This window comes from Notamacropus eugenii, chromosome 2 (genome assembly GCF_028372415.1).
Source record: "Notamacropus eugenii isolate mMacEug1 chromosome 2, mMacEug1.pri_v2, whole genome shotgun sequence".
NCBI lineage: Eukaryota > Metazoa > Chordata > Mammalia > Diprotodontia > Macropodidae > Notamacropus > Notamacropus eugenii.
The window spans coordinates 333,729,075-333,750,728 of record NC_092873.1 but is presented as its reverse complement, the minus strand read 5'-3'; the positions used below and the strand labels follow the sequence as shown (position 1 = coordinate 333,750,728).

The window sequence follows — 21,654 nt, the reverse complement described above, 5'->3', positions numbered from 1 at the left end:
GTATCTGGGACTGGAATTGAACTCAATTCTTCCTGACTCCAGGCCCAGTACTTTATCCATCCAGCTATGTTTAGGAACATTCTACATCTGTCCAGATTATAGCTCCTATCAGTTGGTCCCTACCTCAGACCTGATCTGCTCTCAATTCCTCTGTGCCCTGTCACAAAACCCTTGACTAAACCTCTTGCTTAGCCTGCTCCACTCTGCCCTGCTAAGGTCCTTTCTTAACCTCTGTTTTTCTCTGATGTCACTGTCACAATCTGGTCATTAGAAGGGGAAAGAGACAGAGACAGGGACAAGAGAGAAACAGAGATAGAGAGACAAACATAGAAACAGAGACACAGAGAAGCAAAGAGACAAAGAAATAGAGACAGAGAGAGAGAGAGAGAGAGAGAGAGAGAGAGAGAGAGAGAGAGAAACTAACCCTGGCTCTATACCTTCATCACCTTCCCAGTTAGAGAAATTTCTGGCAGAAACTTGCTGTGTTTCGAATTCAATTGAGTAGAGAGTCCCTACTACCTTCACTCATCTCAGTTTATCCTCTTATACACTCCCTGGTGCATAAACACTCATTTTTGAGACCATTGACTTACTGTGACTGGCACAGGGGTTAGCTATTCCTATTATTCAGTCTTCTTTAGAATAGAATAAAACATCCCATAATTAGGGCAGCTATGTGACTCAGTGGACAGAGTGTTGGGCTTGAATTGAGGAAGACTCATCTTCCTGAGTTCAAATCTGTCCTTAGACACTTATTACTATGTGATGCTGCGCAAGTCATTTACTTTGTTTGCCTCAGTTTCCTCATCTGTAAAAATGAGTTAGAGAAGCAAATGCCAAACCACTCTAGTATCTTTCCCAAGAATCCCAAATGGAGTCACAAAGAGTGAAATGACTGAACAGTATAATCAGCATCATTGCATATTAGTAAGTACTAAATTTGAATAAAGAAGACATGTTTGAATTCCTATTCTTCCATTTACTACTGTGACACCTTAGGAAAGGCATTTAAACTCTTGAAACTCTAGTTTTCTTAACTGTAAAATGAGGGGAGCGATCTATAAGGTCTCTTCCAGCACTAATATTTTATAACGTTAGATGGGCACAGGTTATTGATTTTAAATCTCATTATTGTTGGGCCACCTGATTAACAAATAAAGAGTGTTAGTACATAGTTCATATCTATTGAATTAAATTTCATCCAATTAAATTAAATTTTAAAAAATCTAACCATCACATGATTAATTTCTTCCTAGGCCTAAACTAAAATCTTGACAGATGAGCCCTCCAAGCTTAATTTTGATAAGTAGAGAGCCATTACAAAATAATATGCTTTGGCATGAATTTGACTCTAATGTTCTTAATAAAAGAAAACTAAAGATAGCATTATTTATGTATAAGTTTCATGTACACCATCTCATTGGGCTCCCACAAGGGCTCTGTGAGACAATTAACATAATCATTATTATCCCCATTTTACACATGACAAAGTTTATCCCAGGTCACATAAAAAAATGGCGGGACTAGAATTTGAATTGCAGTCTCCTATTAGTGTCGATATAGTTTATATTGTCCATATTTCCTATCAGTTTCCCTGAAATATAACTACAGAATCACTGACTTAAATTTGGAAGCAAAGATAGAGATAGAAATTATCTAGTGCCAGGGGTGGGGAACTTGTGACCTCAAGGTCACATGTGGCCCTCTAAGTCCTTAAGTGTGGCCCACTTCACAAAACAAAATTTTTATTATCCTTTTATTAAGTCAGTCAAAGGGCTGCACTTGAGGACCTAGAGGGCCACATATGACTTTGAGATTACAGGTTCCCCATCCCTGACAGTCTTATCCATTCCTGAAAAGAAATCACATCTTGTATCTACTGATGTAAAATCAACTATTTTAAGAGGCAGCACATTGTACTTTTTGAGAACTCTAATTTTCTTGTGGCTGTTAGGAAGCTTTTCTTTATATTGTAAAAATTTATCTCTGTGACTTTCACTCACCATTCCTATTCCTAATATCTGTGGCAAAATCAACACATCTAATTCTTTTTCCATGTGATAGTCCTTCAGGTACCCAGATGACATGTACCACTGAAGTCATTTCTCCAGCCCAAACATCCCTTGTTCTTTTCAACTTAAATTCATATGGAATGATTTCAAGACTCAGTCAACATTCTGTTTGTCTTTTTCTAGAGGTTCTCCAGCTCATGTCAATGTCCTTCTTAAAACTGAGTGCCTAGAACATAAACATGTTACTCTAGATGTGTTTTAAGGAAAACAAACAATAAAAGCCCATATCATGACTAGCCTTTAAAACAAGGAACCTTGAGCTCTGATTCCATTTAATGCTTATGGTTCCACAATAATTTGTTATTTGGAATTATCTTTCTTCTGTACAAATAACATGATTCTTCAGTGGTTTGACTTTATAAGTGTTTGTGTTTTGAAGGGTAAATGTTTTTGCTACACAATAGTACTAGTGGTCATAATAATAATAGGGTCATACGTTTATATAATACCTTATAGTTATAATCACTTCATATAAATTTTTATTTAATTTTCTTAAAAGTCTCATGCAAGTAAGTTCATCCTCATAGGCTTCAGTTTCCTCATATGTGATATGAGGGGTTTGACTAGATGATATCTGAGGTCCCTTCAGAGTTTCTTTCCATAATTTTTAAGTTCAGTATAGAGTGTCCCAAAAGTTATGGAGAAGTTTCAAGCTTTAGCAGCTTAAAACAAGATACTATATTATTGACTATTTTTAAAAGTGGGAGAAAACTTAGTTTTGAAGAAGTTAAGCTAAGCAGAGCAGACAGGGGACCTGAACCCAGGTATTTTGACTGTAATTCCTACTTGTACTGTTTAATCTACATCAAGCTTTCTCTGGGTATAGAACATGCTTTTTTCTTTTATTCCAAAATGAGATATGTGGGGGACAGTGTCTCATGGCAATTGACCAACCAGTCTTCAACAGCTTGGGTGGAGGTGGGATAATGTGAACAAATCTATGCTGAAACCTGGATTCTACTGCATTTTTCCTTACCCTTGGCTATTTGGCAAATGGACAAAGGAAAATTATTTCTGAAGAGCCAGATGGAAAATCATGAGCTCTGAAACCTGAGAATTATTTGAACAAATGCCACATTTGGTGTTCCTATGCCAAAAGCAGGTAGAAAAGAAGGAATGCATCAAATCAGGAAATTGTCACTCTGTGTACTGTATATTTGTCCAATGATACTCATTATCTTCTGCCCTACTTCAAAGGCACTATTTACTTGATGATAGTAGGGGGTTGGACCTGAGATTTCTGAATATATGGAATTCTCACATGAGGAAACTCCCTCTACTAATGCAGGCTATCACTTTCTCTGTAAGTTGGAGAATTATCTGGAACATTGAGTCGATAAGTAACTTGTAAGGGTCATACAACCAGGATGTGTTGGAGGCAGGACCCTCTGACAGTCACAACAAAAATAACATCGATAGCTTATATCATGTAGTACTTCAAGGTTTGCAAAACCCATTGCATATATTATTTTATTATCACAACTTTGGGAGGTAGGTTCTACGTTACAGATGAGAAAACAGAGGCAAACATAGGTTATATTTCTTACCTAGGGTCACACAGTTGGAAATTACCTGAGGTAAGTTTTGAACCTCAATCTTACTGACTCCAAGTCTAACTATCTGTCTACCTACCTGCCTCAGGGACAACAAATGGCAATAATAACCAAATTCATCAAATCCCAACCTGTTAGCCATGTCAAAGTAGAAAAGAGGAACAAAATAAAGGAATGGCAAACACATTGATGTATAGATATTCTTTGTGCTCTGAGATCACCAAGGTAGCTATGAAGCTCTGGAAGGAACACTAAAATTCCGGCCAATTGACCTCTAGTGATATCACTGATTGAGTTATCACTCTGGTTAACGTGATGAAATTGCTCCCTGAAATCTAAGAAAAAGTAATACTCCAACCGGTCATAATGATGAACTAGGCAATCCATTTCTACTCAGTGTTTGTGCATTCTTTTCTCTCACTTCCAAACCCTCTGCAATTTGGCATCTGAACTCAACATTCAGTTAAAAATCCTCTCTCTAAAGTCACCAGTAATCTTTTAATTACTAAATCTAGTAGCTTTTTCTCAATCATCACCCCTCATAAGATCTAGGAAGCATTTGATTCTGTTAATCACCCTTTTCCTCTTCCTCTCTATCAGGGATTTTTTGAAAAAATACAATTTCTCTATTTTGTTTCCCCTTCTACTTGTCCAACTGCTCCTCATTGTGCTTTGTTAGGTCATCTGTGCCACATCATCTAATATGAGTATGGTCTTTTCTGGCTTCCCTTCTCATCTCTATATTAACTCACTTGGTAATCTTACCAGATCCCATAGATTCAATCATCATCTACTCATATACATATATCCATCATTTGCCTATTTTCTGAGCTTCAGTCCCATGTCATTATACGTTTAGTAGGAATTTTAGACTAACATAAGTATCTCAAATTCAACCTATCAAAAACAGAACTCTTACCTTTTTTCGGCAAACCTTTTCCTAATTTCTTTCTTACTGTTGACAGAACTACCAACCTTCTAGTCATCCAGATTTATGACCTTAGCACCACTCCATATTTGGTATGTGCCATATTCCTCCAGTAGGATATTATCTTCTTGAGGGCAGGAACTTGGCCAGTATAGTACATTGTAAATAATAGTTGTTTAATGATACATACTTGTTGAATTGAATATCTGTATAACAAGCAATCACTAAAAACACCTCATATCAAGTAGTTCTTACTGGCAGATAGCAAAGTCAACCACTATACTTTTTGTGGGAATAGGTAAGACATACTGATCAGACTCTCACATTGTACATGACACAGTCTTTGCAACAATGGCACTCATTTCCTTTGGCCCTTGTATAAACCCTGAAAGGTATCCATGATCTATTCCTCCACCTCAGTCATACCCTTGATCTTGCCATCATCCACAAATTCCATGTTCACAAACTCTGAAATTCCCCCATGTAATCACCACCCCTTCCTCTGCCTTCTAGTATCAAAACCTGCTTTCCATTCATATATTATGATTCCCATTCCTTTGACCCCTTAATTCTCTCCTGTGCCATCACCCTCACACTAGTCAATCTCTTCTCCTTTGCCCATCTTGACCTGTTGGTGAAATAGTTCAATTCTACACTATTCTTTTCTCTTGAATCCTTTACCCTAGCCATATTTTTCATTTTAATTCTTCAAAGTCTTAATCTTGGATTGCTCCCAATAATTGTTGCCTTCATTTTTTCACATGTGCTTATAAATGAAAGTGGAAAAAAATCATTCAAGTGTCCTAACCACATCCGCTACAATAGTCACATAGCCTCACCTGGCCCTTACTGCTGCTAGACAATCCTTTTATGTCTCCCTAATTAAATCACTATCCCTCTAACTACAGTGACTCTTTCAAACATTTTTATCCCTCCTTAAGCCTCCCATGGTTTTCCTTCTGCCCACTTTCTCAGCTGAGAAGTTTACCACGTTTTACCGAAGAAGAAAAAAATGATGTTATTTCCTAAGAGCTCTCTCTTCTCCCTTTCTTTTTATATCATATTGCTAAAATGTCTTTGAGCACTATCTCTTCCTTCACTCCTCTTTCACATGAAGAAGTGGCCCTTTTTCCCAAGGCAAAACCTTCTCTCTGAAGCAGCAATTCCTTTCCATTCCATATGTTCCAACAGATTCCTCTCTCTTTCATCTCCACTCTCATTTTTCTTTTATCTCTCCCTGTCTACTGGCCACTTACCTACTACCTACAAGCATATCCATGACCTCTTTAAAGCCCACATATTTGATTAATCCATCCCTACTAACTATAGTCTCATATGTCTCCTCCTTCCAGTCTTTTTTTGGCTCAAGTCCTTGAGAAGGCTATAAATGCCTCCACTTTCTCTCCTCTCACTCTCCTTAGCTCTTTACAATCTGACTTCCAATCTCATAATTTGATTAGAATTGCTCTGTCTGTAGTTACCATTGATCTCTTAATTGCTAAATCCAAAGACTTTTAAAAAAATTCTCATCCTTCTTGATCTCTCTGCAGCCTTTAATACTGTTAATCATCTTCTTCTCTCCAAGTTGTTGATATATTTGTGGTTTAATCCTTTGAGTTGTATCTGACTCTTAGTGAACCCCTCATTTTCCTGTCCCTCTACCTTATTTCATTTCATGAGCTTATTAGCTCCCATGTATATATATATTCAGTCCCAATATCTCTTCTATCTTTCAAACTCATATTTCCAGCTACCCATTGAAAACTTCTTTCTTGATATTGTACATACATCTTAAAATCAATGTGTTGAAAACTGAATTCACTATCTTTCTCTTCAAACACTTCCCTTCCTTTCAAACTTGCCTAGTACTGTCAAAGTTTCCATCATCTTCCCAGTTCTCCAGGCTCACATGATTCCTCACTTTCACCCATCCCCCAATCTGTTCACCTTTCCTACATATCTTGAATACATTCCTTTTTCCCCTGATACTGCCATTACACTGTTGCAAGTATGCATTTCTTCCTGCCTGGACTATTGCCATAGTCTACTGGATGGTTTGACCGTCACAAGTCTCTCCCCATTTGAATTTGTCCTCCACTCAGTGACTAAAATACAGGTCCTACGAACACATTGATTCTAAGATGTATGTACAACCCCTACTCTACTATCTCCAATACACTCCACTATCTCCCTATTTCTTCAATAATCAAATATAAAATCCTTTGTTGTTCAGAGCCATTTATAACCTAGCCCTTCCTCCATCTTTCAGTCTAATTATACCCAATTCCTTCCCTGTTCTCCATTATGTACTCTTTAACCAAATAATACTGCCCTTCTTGCTGTTCCTCTCACAAGACATTCCATCTCTTGACTCCAGTCATTTTTACTGGCTGTCCTCCATGCCTAGAATGTTTTCCCTCTACCTCTACCCCCTGGTTTTTCTGGCTTCCTTCAAGTCCCAGCCAAAATACCACCTTCTCTGAGAAGTCTTTATCTATTCTTCTTCATTCTAGCACTTTCTTCTGTAGATTATTCTTGTTTCAGGTGATTTGTACATAGTTGTTTTCATGTTGTTTCTCCCATTACCTTGTAAGCTTTCCCAGGACAGAGAATACACACAAACACACACATACCATGTATGTATATGGATATATGTATGTATTATGTATATATATATATACATATATATATATATATACATACACACACACATATATACACACATGTTTGTATGTATTCACATTTCTTTCTATCTCCAGCTTGTAACACTGAGACTGGCACATTGTAGTTATTTAATAAATGCTCATTGACTGACTGAGATCTAGCAATTCATATTCTTGATTATCTGTAGGCATTTTATGTCAATAGTGCTAACTTAATTGTTGTGACAGGAAACCAATTTCACAAGATTTTTCATGAGGAAAACATTTTGTTGATCTTAACTGAAGAAACATAGAATTTTTATAGCAGGTTTGTGTAGGGATCCTGGTCTGGGGTATAAAGACAGCTAAATTCTAATCCTCAGGTGACTTTAACCAAATTGCTTAACTATATATTACCCACTTACAAAGTGAAGGAAGGGTTTGTACAAAGTGTTCTCCCTTATCCAGAGTTTTGTTTACCTCCTTAACCTCTTTCTTGTTTATTTTGAGGTTGGATTTATCGAGTTCAGAGAGGGGGAGGTTGAGGTCCCCCACTAGTATAGTTTTGCTATCAATTTCTTCCTTCAACTCCCCCAACCTCTCCTCTAAGAATCTGGATGCTATACCACTTGGAGCATACATGTTTAGTAATGATATTGCTTCATTGTCTATGGTGCCTTTTAGCAGGATATAGTTTCCATCCTTATCCCTTTGATTAGATCTATTTCTGCTTTTGCTTTGTCTGAGATTAGGATTGCTACTCCTGCCTTTCTTACATGAGCTGAAGCACAATATATTCTGCTCCATCCTTTGACCTTTATCCTATGTGTATCCCCCCATTTCAAATGTGTTTCTTGTAAGCAGCATATTGTTGGATTATGGCTTTTAATCCATTCTGCTATCCATCTCCATTTTATGGGAAAGTTCATTCCATTCACATTCACAGTTATGATTACAATCTGTATTTCCCTCCAACCTCTTTCCCACCATTTGTGCTTTTAGCTCTCCCGTCTCCCTTCCCCTCCTCAATAGTATTCACTTTTCTCCCCCTCCTCCTGCAGCCTTCCCCTCCTTCTTTTAGCCCCCCTCCCTTTTACTCCCCTTTACTCTTCTTGCTTCTTTCCTCCCTTTTAGCCACCCTCCCCTTTCTTCCCCCTTCCCCTCCTACTACCTATAGAGCTAGTTAGGATTATCTACTTAAGATTATTGTTCCCTCCTTTGAACAAATCAGATGAGAGTACCTCTCAAACAATGCTCATCTCCCTCCGCTCCTTCCCTCTACTATAGTTTTGTACTTCTTCCTGTGATATAATTTGCCATTTTCTGCTTCCCCCTTTTCACACCTCCTATTACAATCCCTTCTCATACTTAAATCATATTTTTGACATGACATCATTTACTTTATGCCCGTTCCCTCTACATATATCCCTTTTATCATAATAGCTGCACAGTTCTCAAGATTAACAGGTATCATCTTCCCTTATAGGGAGGTAAACAGTTTGCCCTAATTGAGTAGCAAGTTTTTGTTTTTGTTTTTTCCCCTCTGTTTACCTTTTTATGATTCTCTGGAGACCTGCATTTGAAGATCAAATTGTCTATTGAGTTCTGGTGTTTTGGTCAGGAAGCTCTGGAAATCCCTTATTTCGTTGAATGATTTTCTCCTTGCCTGAAATGTTATGCTGAACTTTGCTGGGTAGTTGATCCTTGGTTGAAGTCTCAACTCCTTTGCCTTATGGAATATTGGGTTCCAATTCTTTCGATCTTTTAATGTAGAAGCTGCAAGGTCCTGTGTGATCCTGACTGTGTATCCCTGATATTTGAATTGTTTCTTTCTAGCTGCTTGTAGTATTTTCTCCTTCACTTGATAGCTCTGGAATTTGGCAACTATATTTCTTGGGGTTTTGAGTTTGGGATCCCTTTCGGGAGGGGAACGGTGGATTCTTTCGATGACTATTTTGCCCTCTGAGTCTAGTACTTCTGGGCAGTTTTCCTTGATGATTTCCTGGAAGACATTGTCCAGACTCTTTTCTTCATCATGGGTTTCTGGCAGGCCAATAATTCTTAAATTTTCTCTCCTGGATCTATTTTCCAGGTCAGTTGTTTTTCCAATTAAATATTTTACATTTTCTTCTATCTTTTCATTCTTTAGATTTTGTTTGACTGATTCTTGTTGCCTCATTGAGTCATTAGTTTCTACTTGCCCAATTCTAACCTTCATCATATTGTTTTCAGTTAGCTTTTGCATCTCCTTTTCCATCTGACCAATTTTTCCCTTTAAGGAGCTATTTTCTCCATTTAATTTTTGTACTTCTTTTTCCATTCGACCAATTTTCCCAGTTAGGTTTTGGGTTTCCTTTTCCATCTGATCAATTTTCCCAATTAGGTTTTGGGTTTCCTTTTCCGTTTGATTAACTCTTCCTTTTAGGGAATTATTCTCTCCAGTTAATTTTTGAACTTCCTTTTCCATTTGTTCAATTTTCCTTTTCAGAGTGATGTTCTCATCAGTGAATTCTTTTTTTATAATTTTAAAATCATTGGCCAGTTTTTCTTTTATATCCTTCTTCAGATGTTCCAGGTAATCTAGTTGTGCTTGCGAGAAATTCATAGTCCCATCTGAGGTTTCAGATGGAAGTACAGTCTCAGCTCTGACCTCTTTGGTGTTTGTGTTTTGGTCCTTATCCCCATAGAAAGATTCTATGGTTTTTTCACTTTTCGTCTGCTTTTTCCAATTCATGATGTTGGCTGAGTGTTGTAGCTTTTGGTTCTTTCAGTCAGAAGGTACAGATCTTTAAGTTGAGCTGATGTGTGTCTAGGCTAAAAGCAGGCTTTTTTTTTTGTTTCCCAGATCAACCCCGGGGTTAGCTTTTTAGGTGTGTGGGAGGGGTGGTCTGGTCTCAGGAGATCTCCTCAGCTGACCTGAGGCAAAGGCAAGGTCAGGGGATGGTGATCCCAGCTTCCCTATTGTCTTCCCTTTTCCCCTGGAGGGCTGGGGCACGCCTAGAAGCTAATGCGTGTTCCTGCCCCTCCTGGGGCTTGTCTCCCGGCTCTGAGGGTTGCCTGGGTCTCAGTGCAAATTTTCTCTGCTCTGGGTCGTCTGTCCTTCCAGATCGCCTCCGCCACAGTAGGAAGAATCCCCCTTTGCTATTTTTCTAGCCTCTGGTGTTATGAGACTATTTGCCACCTTCTGCTGTTCCCGCTGATCCAGGATTTATCTGGGGAAGAATTTTATGGTTCTTTCACGGTCATCAGGGGGGAGGAGAGAGCATTTACTGATCACTCCGCCATCCTGGCTCCCGGAAGTTCAAGTAGGTGACTTACCGAAGTTTAGTCTTCAGGCTGAAGGTTTCAAGGGCTGCTGCGCTGATATCTGGCGCTCAGTGGCTCTCACCGGCTCGGTTTGGCTTGTCTCCTGCTCCGCTGGTTTCACTCGCCACTCTAGGGCTTCTCAGGTCCCTTCCGCCCTGCTGCGCTGACCACGTTGCGCTGTGCGCTGGGGGCTTACCCCCGCGGAACAGATCCTTCCCATGGACCTTCCAGTCCAACCTGGGCTTTGAATCTGTCAAAGTCTGTCACCCACTGGATTCTACACCTCCAAAGTCTGGTCAGATTCTCCTTTCAGAGATATCCAGAGGAGTTTGTCCAGAAGCTTAGGTGAGTCGTTGCTTTCACTCTGCCATCTTGGCTCCACCCCCCATAGTCTGTACAAAGTGTTCTCTAAGGTACATCCAGTTCAGATAGTCTATAACATTCTGAATTGGGTTCATGACCCCATGATACCATTATGAGTGGCATCCCCAAATAAGTTTAAAGACATAAATCAAAATCCAAAATATTGATAGCAGCACTTTTATTGTGGTATTGATGAACTGGAAACCAAGATGTCCAGCAACTGGAGAGTGTTTGAGTAAACTGTAGTTCTATGCAATGAAGTATAATTGTGCAGTAGGAAGTACTGAATATGAGAAATGCAGAAAAACACGAGATTTTATGAAATGATAGAGAATTAAATAGAATCAAAAGAGTAACATACACAAAGGCTATAATAATATCAATGGAAAGACCATTAAAAAGGAAGCCAAACTCTAAAAAATTAAAAATCCAGTGAAGTTAAATAAAATATATTTCTCTCCTCTTGGCAGAGAGGTATGGGACTAATATAGTAAAATATTACATGTATTTCCAGGTACTTTCATTGTATTTGGATGGATGGATTCTTTGTTGTAAATAAGAGTTCACTTTGAACCATAGGATACATTCCCAGAAATGAATGTTTGTTTAATTGTGAGGAGGAGAGAGAAGTGATTGATTATTCATTTGCGGTATTCAGAACCTCACTGGAATATTCTTGAAGGCATGGACTGTTTTTACTCCCCACGCTTTTGTATCCCCAGAACTTAGCACAGTGCCTGGAACATTGGCAACACTTAATACACTCTTGTTCACTTCAGCAAGATTCACTCTGTTTGATAGCATAGTTGATTCTCAGGTTTGAAGAGGAAGAGCTGACATTACGGCAAAGCAACAATAATATCTGCTTCACTTTTAATTACCTTTCACTAAAATAGACAAACTATATGGCATGAAATGAAGACATGGAAATGGACTTTCAGAAGTGGTGACTCATGGCACCATGTTATGATACTGAAGGGATGCTGCCTGACCATTTTTCAAGGAGGTATTCTAACTTGCAACCTATGATGCGATGAATAATGCAGAATGTAAGGACCTCAAAAACCATCTGATCAACCTTATACCTGATTAGGAAGACTACTGTCCTTTTCTTGATTTTCTTTCTAATCACTACCTCATTTCTTTTAAATTTATATATCTGTATCTATATGTATACACACACACATATATAGATATATACACATATATATGTATATATACACAGATACACATTATATATGTGTTTACGCATATGTATGTAGATGTGTACATAAATGTATGATAGATTTTTTTCAGAAAGTCTATAAATAAGACCATCTTATTTTCAGAATCACACTAAAGGCTTAACAACAATTCTGTAGGAGATTTCTGAGTATTTAAATGATACTTCTACCAATTCCATTGTCATCTCCACACTCTGCCTACCAGTCTCAATCCCCCTGAAAACACAACAGATCATATAAATTGATTGTCTTCTAGAACTGGCTTGCAACAAATTAATTCAAATAATTCACTATCTTTGGCCAAATTAATGGTCTAACTTTTCATTACTATGTCCACGCTTACTCAAATGGGTTCACAATCTGATTCCATGGGTTTTTGATAAGTGTCTCAGCATTTCCTTTAAGAGAAGCCTTGTGTATTGCAGATTTCTACTGGGAAGCTGAAGTAATAATTTCCCGACTATTGCAAGGTAATCTTTAGAAATGACCAAGGTCTTTCTGGAATTAGGTACATACTAATAAAGGTCATATGAATCCCCTTATTAATTTCCAGGAATTGTTATCTGTTAAAAGAAACTGATAACATCCTGCAAGGATTACTGGCATGCCAATGATATTAGAAGGAGACATTTATTAATTGGCAAATTATATCAAAATACTTTAGCATTTTCTCAAAGGACTTCTTTCTCAGACCTGTAAAAAATTTTAAAATAAAATAAACTATTGTCAACCCACAAAGGATAGAAGCTAATAATAACTCAGATTTATAGAACATAGCTACGAAACAGAAGAGTGTTGAGTTTAGAATTTAGGGACCTAGGTTCAGATCTTGACTTTGTGCAGAGTAATGACTTAACAGTAATTGTGTAGGTTTCTTATTTTAAATGATGTTCCTACAAAACACTCTGTGCCTCAGTTTCCTCATTTGTAAAATGATGAGGTTGAACATGATGACCCCTCCAACTCTTAATTTATGATCCTACATAGTACTTAATAGGAATTTTCATAGTTGGTTCTCACTGTAACTGTGAGAGATAGGAGAAGCAGCATTATTCTCATTTTACAGAGAAGAAACCTGAAGTGCAGAGAGGTGCAATGATTTAGCCAACATTACACAAGATTATAATTAGCAGTACATAGGTTCATAGATTTAGAACTGAAAGTCATCTAAGTCCATTTTACAAATGAATATCATTGGATAATACTTCTAGAACTGAAAGAGAAGAAACTGAGGTCCAGAGAGGTCAAATGACTTGTATAAAGGAAGAAGAGATAAAATTAAAATCTAGGTTTTCTAACTCAAATTCCAGTATCCTCCTCCATTCACCTACCCACACATACCATGCAGACTGTTCTCTGTTCTCCAGATATTTTTTTTTCAATTAAAGTATAACCTCCAGAAAAGAGACAAAATAACTAGAAGGAAGCTGTTCCTGGGATAAGCCACTATGAGGGTCTCAGAATATTGTCTTTTTTTTCTAACAATTTTCAACAACCTAATATCCAAAGACTTAAAAAAACCCACCTTATTAGTAACCTTGAAAGCAAAATTTAAGTTCGACATTTCTATTACAAGCCAAAGTAATTATTTGAGCTTTGAAAGATACAATCCAATCTAATTGCTGATAATAAAAATACTAACACTTGCTATTTACATAGAATCTTTTGTACAAGACTTCAAAGAGTTCGCCAACACGAACCACTCCACACTCTTTTTCCTTCTTTCCTTTTCTTGCTTCTTTCACAGCCAAATTCAACAACAGATTGATTTCAACTAGCTGTTGATCTGATTAAAGCAATTGAGGCAAAGATGTGAATGACTAACATTAGGCTATACAATCCTAAGGTACATTTAAATTCAAGCTGAACACCTTATCATCCAAAGGAATCTAGTAACATTCCTTGGGATATTTTTGGGGGTAAGGGAATATCTCATACTTCTTGCCTCCTACATAGAACCTACTTTTCTCCCCAAAATATTTATAAATTATTCTTATAGTAATAAAATATGCAATTATATAATGTGTATTGTGCTATATTGTATACCTAATATACGATATGTTATATTGTATCTGATTATATACTTTATAATTAACATTTTCATAATCCATAATAAAGAATTATAAATGAACCTACATTTTTCAATAGCATATTTCAGAATATACACAGGGTTTCCCTGTCTAACAGACTCAGGGGATTAAGAGATGACAGAGCAATCCTTTTATTGGCGATGAAGCAAAAAGAGATGATGACTCAAGTAGTAAAAAAAAAGGTTTATCAATTAAAAATAAACCTACAATTGTAATATAACATCTGATTTCTTTAAATATATTGATTGATTTTACTGATTTTGTTCTCTTCCTCTTTATAAATAACAGCAAATTTTATTAAGGACAAAACAAAACCAAAGAACCGATCCCTTCCCTCAGTTGTCTCTTCCCTCTCTTCCTTACAATCTGTAGGCAGCATTATGTAACTCAGGAAATTCCTATGAGGGGTAATCCTTCTTAAACACAGGAAACATTGTGATGGACAAAATCCTGATTGTCATGGGAGGGCATATGGGTTGGCATAAAAAATTGCAACAAAAATAAGGAATTCTAACTTGTGTAGGTAGGTTAGTTTGCTTATATCTTCAGCAATTTATAAACTCCACAATAAAAAGTTAGTTTAAGTTATTAAAACAAAAGAGTAAATAACATCTGGTCAATTAAAAAAATCTTGAAAGATTCTTGCCATCACAAGGATACAGGATCAATTGCCTAAAACATGAATGCTTGCTTTTTTTCCTAAGGAACATTCAATTGGTCAATAAACATTTATTGAGCACCTACTACATATCTAACACTTGTACAAGAGTACAAGAAAGAAAGGCAAAGGCAGTCTTTGCTCTCAAGGACCTTGATCCTGGGTCTTACTGATGACTAGTCCAGAGCTGTTTATGCTGCACTAGCATCATTCAGATACAGGGGGAAGGGCATTTGATTTGCAGTAAGAAGGCATGGGTTCAAATTTCTATTCAGTTATTTACTACCAGAATGACCTTGGACAAGTAATTTTGGCTCTCCTAGCTTTAATTTTCTCTTTTTTAATGTGATAATGTTGTACTAAATGACCTTCAGCTATAAATCTATAAACTGCTGATCATTCCTTGAAGTTAATCAATTTGATCTTGGTAATATTTTTTATCTGGTAATTCAAAATACACTGGGTATTTCCTTTTAACAGAAGTAACCCAATTTGCCTTTTGACTTCATTCTATAGCCCTAACTAATAACTAATGATTTCCTGACCTTCACATGCCTGATTTTGCATTTTAGTTTTACGTAGCTACATGTGTAATAAAAATAACTTTATTTTTAATCTACTTCATCCAAAATAAATATGCTTCAAAGACAAATTGAATGCCTGGTAGATGCTGGAACTGGAACAGGAGAATATAATCACATGCAAATAATTTCTAGGTAGATGGCACCAGCTATTTTTAAAGACTAATTTTCTAATTCTAAAACTATGTTCCTTAAGAGCTGAGAGAATAACTGGAGGCTGAAGGCTTGGATGAGAGCTACCTCTGTTCTGTAATGATTTGGGATAGGATGAAAATATCAAAAGTAATGAGATTGAACTTTTAAAAATTAATCTTTAAAAAAAAGGGAATATATGAAAAAGAGGTGGAAAAAATAAAGGTCAAAGGGCTCAAGAGGAGGGAGAGTTCCTAGATCCAAGTTCCATCTTTTTAAATGTAATATGGTAATTTAATACCTGCCTTTTATAGGGGAGGGATCTTCTAGTTTGCTCAAAAAGACAGAAACAAAGCAGACTCACTAAAGCTTGCAGAATTCTAATTCTATAAAAATAGCTGAACATGGGCAATAGCTCTGGGTGGGGGGGAAAATTGGCTGAAGAGATATCTTTATAATGCCATGTACTGGCATTTTATGGTTTATAAAGCACTTTTACAAATACACTACCCCATTTAATTGCCCTGACCACTCTATGAGGAAAGTGCTATTACTTCAATTTTATACATGAGGAAACTAAGGTTAGGAGTTTTGAAGTGACTTATTCAAGGTCATACAGTTAATAAGTACCTGAGTTAGTTTTAGAACCATCTTAGATTGGATTAAGGTCTGGAATGGACTTTAAACATCATTTAATCTAATCACCTCATTTTGTAATTGGGAAAACTGAGGCTTAGAAAGAAGTCGCTCGAACATAGTCATGCACATGATAAGTAATGAAGTAAAGCTCAAGTCCTTTGACTCCAAGTCAGGTATTTTTTTTTTTTATTTATGACAATGCTTCCATGAAATTTGATTCTATTTTTCAAAATTAAAAAAAAAATGAACTTCTATTTGTTGCTAACAGAGTTGTTAAAAAATAACATATGTCTTTGCTACCACTTTTCTTACAAGACTTTGGCAGTAATGGGCTATACCTAAAAGTTGTGATGCCTTTTTGATTCCTAAAATTCAATTTATCATGTGCCACAGAGAAGCGTGGTCAGCTTACTGAGTCTTTGCTACCTACTGACTTTTTAAAAAAATTAATCGTTTTTGTTACATTTTGAGTTTCAAGCTGTCTTACTTGCCTCTCCTTCCCTCCCCCACATTTGACACACGTTAGATAGATAGACAGATGAAAAACTATATTATGCATATTTCTATTTATTATTTTTTCTCTGGAGGTGGCTAACATCTTACTTTATAGGTCCTTTGTAGCTGATTTGAATATTTATAATATTCAGAATAGCTGAGGGTTTCACAGTTTTTCTTTGAATGATATTACTGTTACTGTATCTAGTAACAACTGTAACCTTGATTCTGATCATTTCACTCTTCATTATTTCATGCAAGTCTTTCCATGTTTTTTTTCCTAAAATCAATCTACTCATCATTTCTTATAGAAAAGTAGTATCTCATTACAATCATATACATAACTTGTTTAGCCACTTAATCCGCATCCCCTCAATTCCCAGTTCTTTGCCACCACAAAGAAAATTGCTCACATATTTCACAATATACAGGTTTTTTTCCTTTCTCTCTGATCACCTTTGGAAAAAGACATAACAGTTGTAGTGCTGGGTCAAAAAGGTATACATAATTTTATGTCTTTGGACATAATTCCAGATTACTCTCCAAAATGTTTGGATCATTTCTCAGTTCCACCAACAGTATTTTATTGTCCCAATTTTTTCATATCTCCTCCAACATTTGTCATTTTCCCCTTCTATTGTTTTAGCAAATCTAATAGATGTGTGATGAAATCTAAAAGTTCTTTAATTTATGTCTTTCATCAATGATGATTGAGTATTTTTCATATGACAATATATAGTTTTAACTTTTTCATCAAAAAAAACCCTGCCCGTTCATATCCCTTGGCCATTTATCAGTTGGGGAATGATTTCTGTTATAAATTTGGTGAAGTTCTCTGTATACATAAGAAATGATACCTTTATCTGAGAAACTGTATATACAATTTCCCCCAAAATTTTCTGCTTTTCTTCTGATCTTGGCTACATTTGATTTTCTTTATGCAAAATCTTTTTAATTTAATGCAATAAAAATAGTAGTTTTCTATCTCACAATGCTCTCTCTCTCTTGTCTAAACCTACTGGCTCTTGATGATATACTCTGTCACTAAAAGGTGAGTTAGCAAACACATGTTAATAAAAATTCAATTAGCTCATAAAGATTATCTCAGACAATATGAAACCACTGAATTATTAATTTGCTTACTTCTTATAGGCTGAATTCATTACATTGGAATCGTGGAAAGATCACTGATTCTGGAATTTGACTAAGTTCAAATCCCACCTTTAACATATTATTAATTACACAAATTTGAACAAGTCATTTAACTTGCATGAGCCTCATTCTCTTTGTCTGTAAAATGAGGGGTCTGAACTAGATGATTTCTGAGCTTCTTTCCCAGGCACAATTCTATGATATCTTTCCCTCTAGTGGGTTCTGTTGAACATAGAAACAATGGTCCTTAAGAGTTGACTTTAAAAGACTTGAAGATTAAGAAAATTTCTTTTTTTTCTAAACTACAGAGTTTCCTTTCCCCAAATTTAACTTCTTATTGGTACTGCCTCCACTCACTTTTGGCTATTGTACCACTACAGCAAAAAATTTTTGATGCCTGTATTTCTAAACTTTGAGAATAATTCAAGAAACTACCTAAAACAACTTAACATGAATCAATGGCAAAAAATCAACCTTGATCCCATAGAACACTTAGTGAAACATATTTCCCTCCTCTTATTAAAGAGGAATTAATAGGTCTACGGATGCCAAATGATACATATAGCGTCAGATATGACACTATCCTTTGACTTTGCTTAACTGTTTTCTTCATTCAAGAAAAGATTCAGCATCTGTTGGGACAGATATTGAGTATGATTGAATATTTATAGACAATAAAGTAGCATAACAAAAATATACTATGAAAAAATAAGATTTTTTTTTCTATTAACTCTCAATTGTGACCCTCTGGAAGAATTACTTTGATGATAAACTTAAAAGGAAAATAGCCCAAGTAAATTTAATTTATCACTCATCATGGTAGTATATAATTTTTCCTTACTGTTCTCAATAACACATCTTTCTGTTTTCTTTCTTTTTATCTTTGTTTTACAAGGTGATATGTGAAGAGGAGGAAGAGAAATCGTTGTTTGGTCCTTTATTAGAGGTAAATAAGTTACCAAGAGTTAGACATTTACCAAAGAATTGGAGGAAAGGACTTCTGAAAATGTTATAGAAGTAAACAGGATGAGATTCTAATTAGCATAAGGTTATGATGGAAATTAAGAAAAAGACAAGTTTTATTAGAATACTATGCAAAAGTTATAGGTCTTTCAGTTTTCAGGAGCACTCTCTTTACCCCTGAGCCCATTAGAACTCCCTCCTTCTTCAAATCACTTTTTTAATTTGTATATAATTTGTCTTTACTTAACTGAATAAACGTTTTATCCCTACTCCCCTACCTCACTCCAGTAGAGTATAAGCTTCTTGAGAACAGGAAACTTCTTTGTTTCTTCTTTGTCTTCATAGCCTCAGCACTTAGCAGAGTGCCTTGCACATAGCAGGTACATAGTAGGCATTGAACTGAAACAATTCATCATCACCTGGTCTCCTAAACTCAGTTATCTCAGAGATATAGTATTAGAACCAACTAAGTAGATTTCCACTATACGTGCCAACGATCATGACTTATGATTGATATTCAATTCAAGGTATCTAATCACCTCTAAAATTCAGAAAGGTTTGGAGAAATTGTGCTGCTGCAGTTCTGGAAGAGTCTATCTTATTATCAAGGATCTAAAAATAAGCATCTTAATCAACATACTAAAGGTACAGATTTCTCAAAAAAAAAAAATGAGCATCATTACCTAGGGGATAGGGTTAGTATTTCTTGGTTATTGAAGTGACTTGAATGTCAAAATATCTAATCCTATTAGAGGGAAAACAATCAGAAATCCCAACAATATTTCATTTAGAGAAGGGTACCTAGGACAAATGTAATCACACATCTATGGCAAATGAATCCCTGAAATGACTGCCTTCCACTATGTGAAACCGGGATTTGAGTAAATTATCTGCACTATTCATGGAAAAGGCTATTTTTTTCTAAAATAATAATTCACAACTTTCTTTATAGCTATTTTGTGAGCTAGATAGTAATTCATTTGCAGATGAGGAAACTGAGGCTCAGAAACATGAAGTGCCATGCTAGTGATCATCCAGGTACAAAGTTTTAAAGCTTAGATTCAGACCCAAACCTTTAGATTCCAAGTCCCACATTCTTTTCATTAAAACACAATGGCAAATATTGTAACATCCCTGGGTCATTTGGGTGTATGGCCCCATTTGGAAATGCTTATTGCTCAACTAAACACTTAACTCCCATTATTTATATTTCAAGTATTCCAGATCTATTTCTGGGGTCCTTTTGGTGCTAAATTCATGCATCTGGTCCTCAATAAATATTATAGAACATAGCAACATATAACAACTCCATAGCCACTCATTTACTTAAACACAAATATATCAATGATCTAGTAAGGAAAGGATGGAGACAAATGCATCATCCATAATCTTAGCCTATTAATAGAGATTAAAAATGAAACATTTCACTAATTATAAATTTGAAACCTTACCTTCCAGATTCACAGTCTTGAAATTTCTTACTTTAGCTTCCTTGACTAGGGTATCTTGCTGCTACTGAATCATTCAGCCTAAGATACTTTCCAAACAAAATCCTTTATCTCCTATATTGTTTAGCAGAACCTTGGTCTAAAGTCCAATTCTGTCCCTTAGGAATCCAGGAGCCAAGATTCCCTTGAAGTTCTGAGACCAAGATTTTGTTGACATAATGCTTAACAATCTTGTTTCCTTTAAGCCACACCAAAGGATATTCAAGTATTTGAAGATCTACTCCAACTAGACTGCACCTTTGAGTGTCCTATCACTTGATCACTGGCTCTCTCTACAAATGGCATCACCTTTTTGCCTACCCTGTCAGTTGATAACATAATTAACATTACTTGGAGATAGCTTTAATTTCATTAACATACAAACTACAGCTGATGACGTATTAACACTGACTACAGAATGCCAGATCCATAAAAAATTGTAGGATCTTCTGTTAATATGCAACAATATACTAATTAATATCTGATTATTATTCTTGAATATATCTACATACAAAAGAAAAGTATAGAAGTAAGTTGTCATTTTCTAGAAATCTTGATCAGGTGGAAAATAAAAATATGCTTCCTTTCTCCTAACACTCCCTCCTACACACACACCCACTGGAAATTGTGTTTGTGTTTTATATATCAGGAACATTAAATGTACTTTAGCTACATTTAGGCTTCAGCTTTTTATCTCTTAAACAAGACTTGGACTAGAAGGTCCTTGAAGAACCTTCTGTCTCTAAATCTACTAGACTATTCTTATAGTCCTATGATCCCTTTTACCTGGTTTCTAATTGAAGATGGGATGACTATGACAATTAGAAAGACAGAGCCATCAATATGGCACAGGGATCATTGTGAATTTTAGAGACAGAAGGATTTTGGATTTATTTAGTTTTGTAGGTCATCTTATGCTTCAAAGCTCAAATATCAAGGGAGAAAGCAGGAATTTTTCCCCCTGATTTTAATCTCTGTGAATCTGTCAAAGGCAGACTCACTGGAGGACACACACACACACACACACACACACACACACACACACACACACACACACACAATCCCTAGCATTGTTAGCTCACACTCAGTGATTTCACAATTGTAAATAATTTTAGTGGAATGTTCTGTCCTTCAGTCAAAAGAGATGATTACCTTTCGTGTTTTATAGAGACAACTCCTCTTCTTGCTACAACTCCTCTATTCTCCCTTCCCCATGCCAGAAGAGGCAGGGCATACAATATAGTACTCATTATATACACCAAGCTACTGTTTGTTTAGTCAAATGTACTAAAACAGATGTAGTTAAATATTTACAAAGTTAGCAAAAACACTCCTTGATCTGTAACACTCCTCTCCTGGGAAAGTCGAGA

At 36.1% G+C, this 21,654-nt stretch overlaps 1 protein-coding gene across 5 annotated transcripts in view; it reads right to left on the bottom strand.

Annotated features, from left to right (window-relative positions):
- The window catches only part of KCNJ16 (potassium inwardly rectifying channel subfamily J member 16), a 129,497-nt gene extending 108,043 nt beyond the window's left edge, over window positions 1-21,454 (bottom strand). For 4 of the 5 annotated variants that reach the window (XM_072645542.1, XM_072645543.1, XM_072645544.1 and 1 more), the window contains exon 1: window positions 20,249-20,350. The gene's annotated coding sequence lies outside the window, so the exon portion shown is untranslated. Of the gene's footprint in view, window positions 1-20,248; window positions 20,351-21,436 lie in introns of those variants that run through there. The other variant, XM_072645541.1, reaches the window with a different exon arrangement.
- Between the last annotated feature and the right edge of the window lie 200 nt (window positions 21,455-21,654).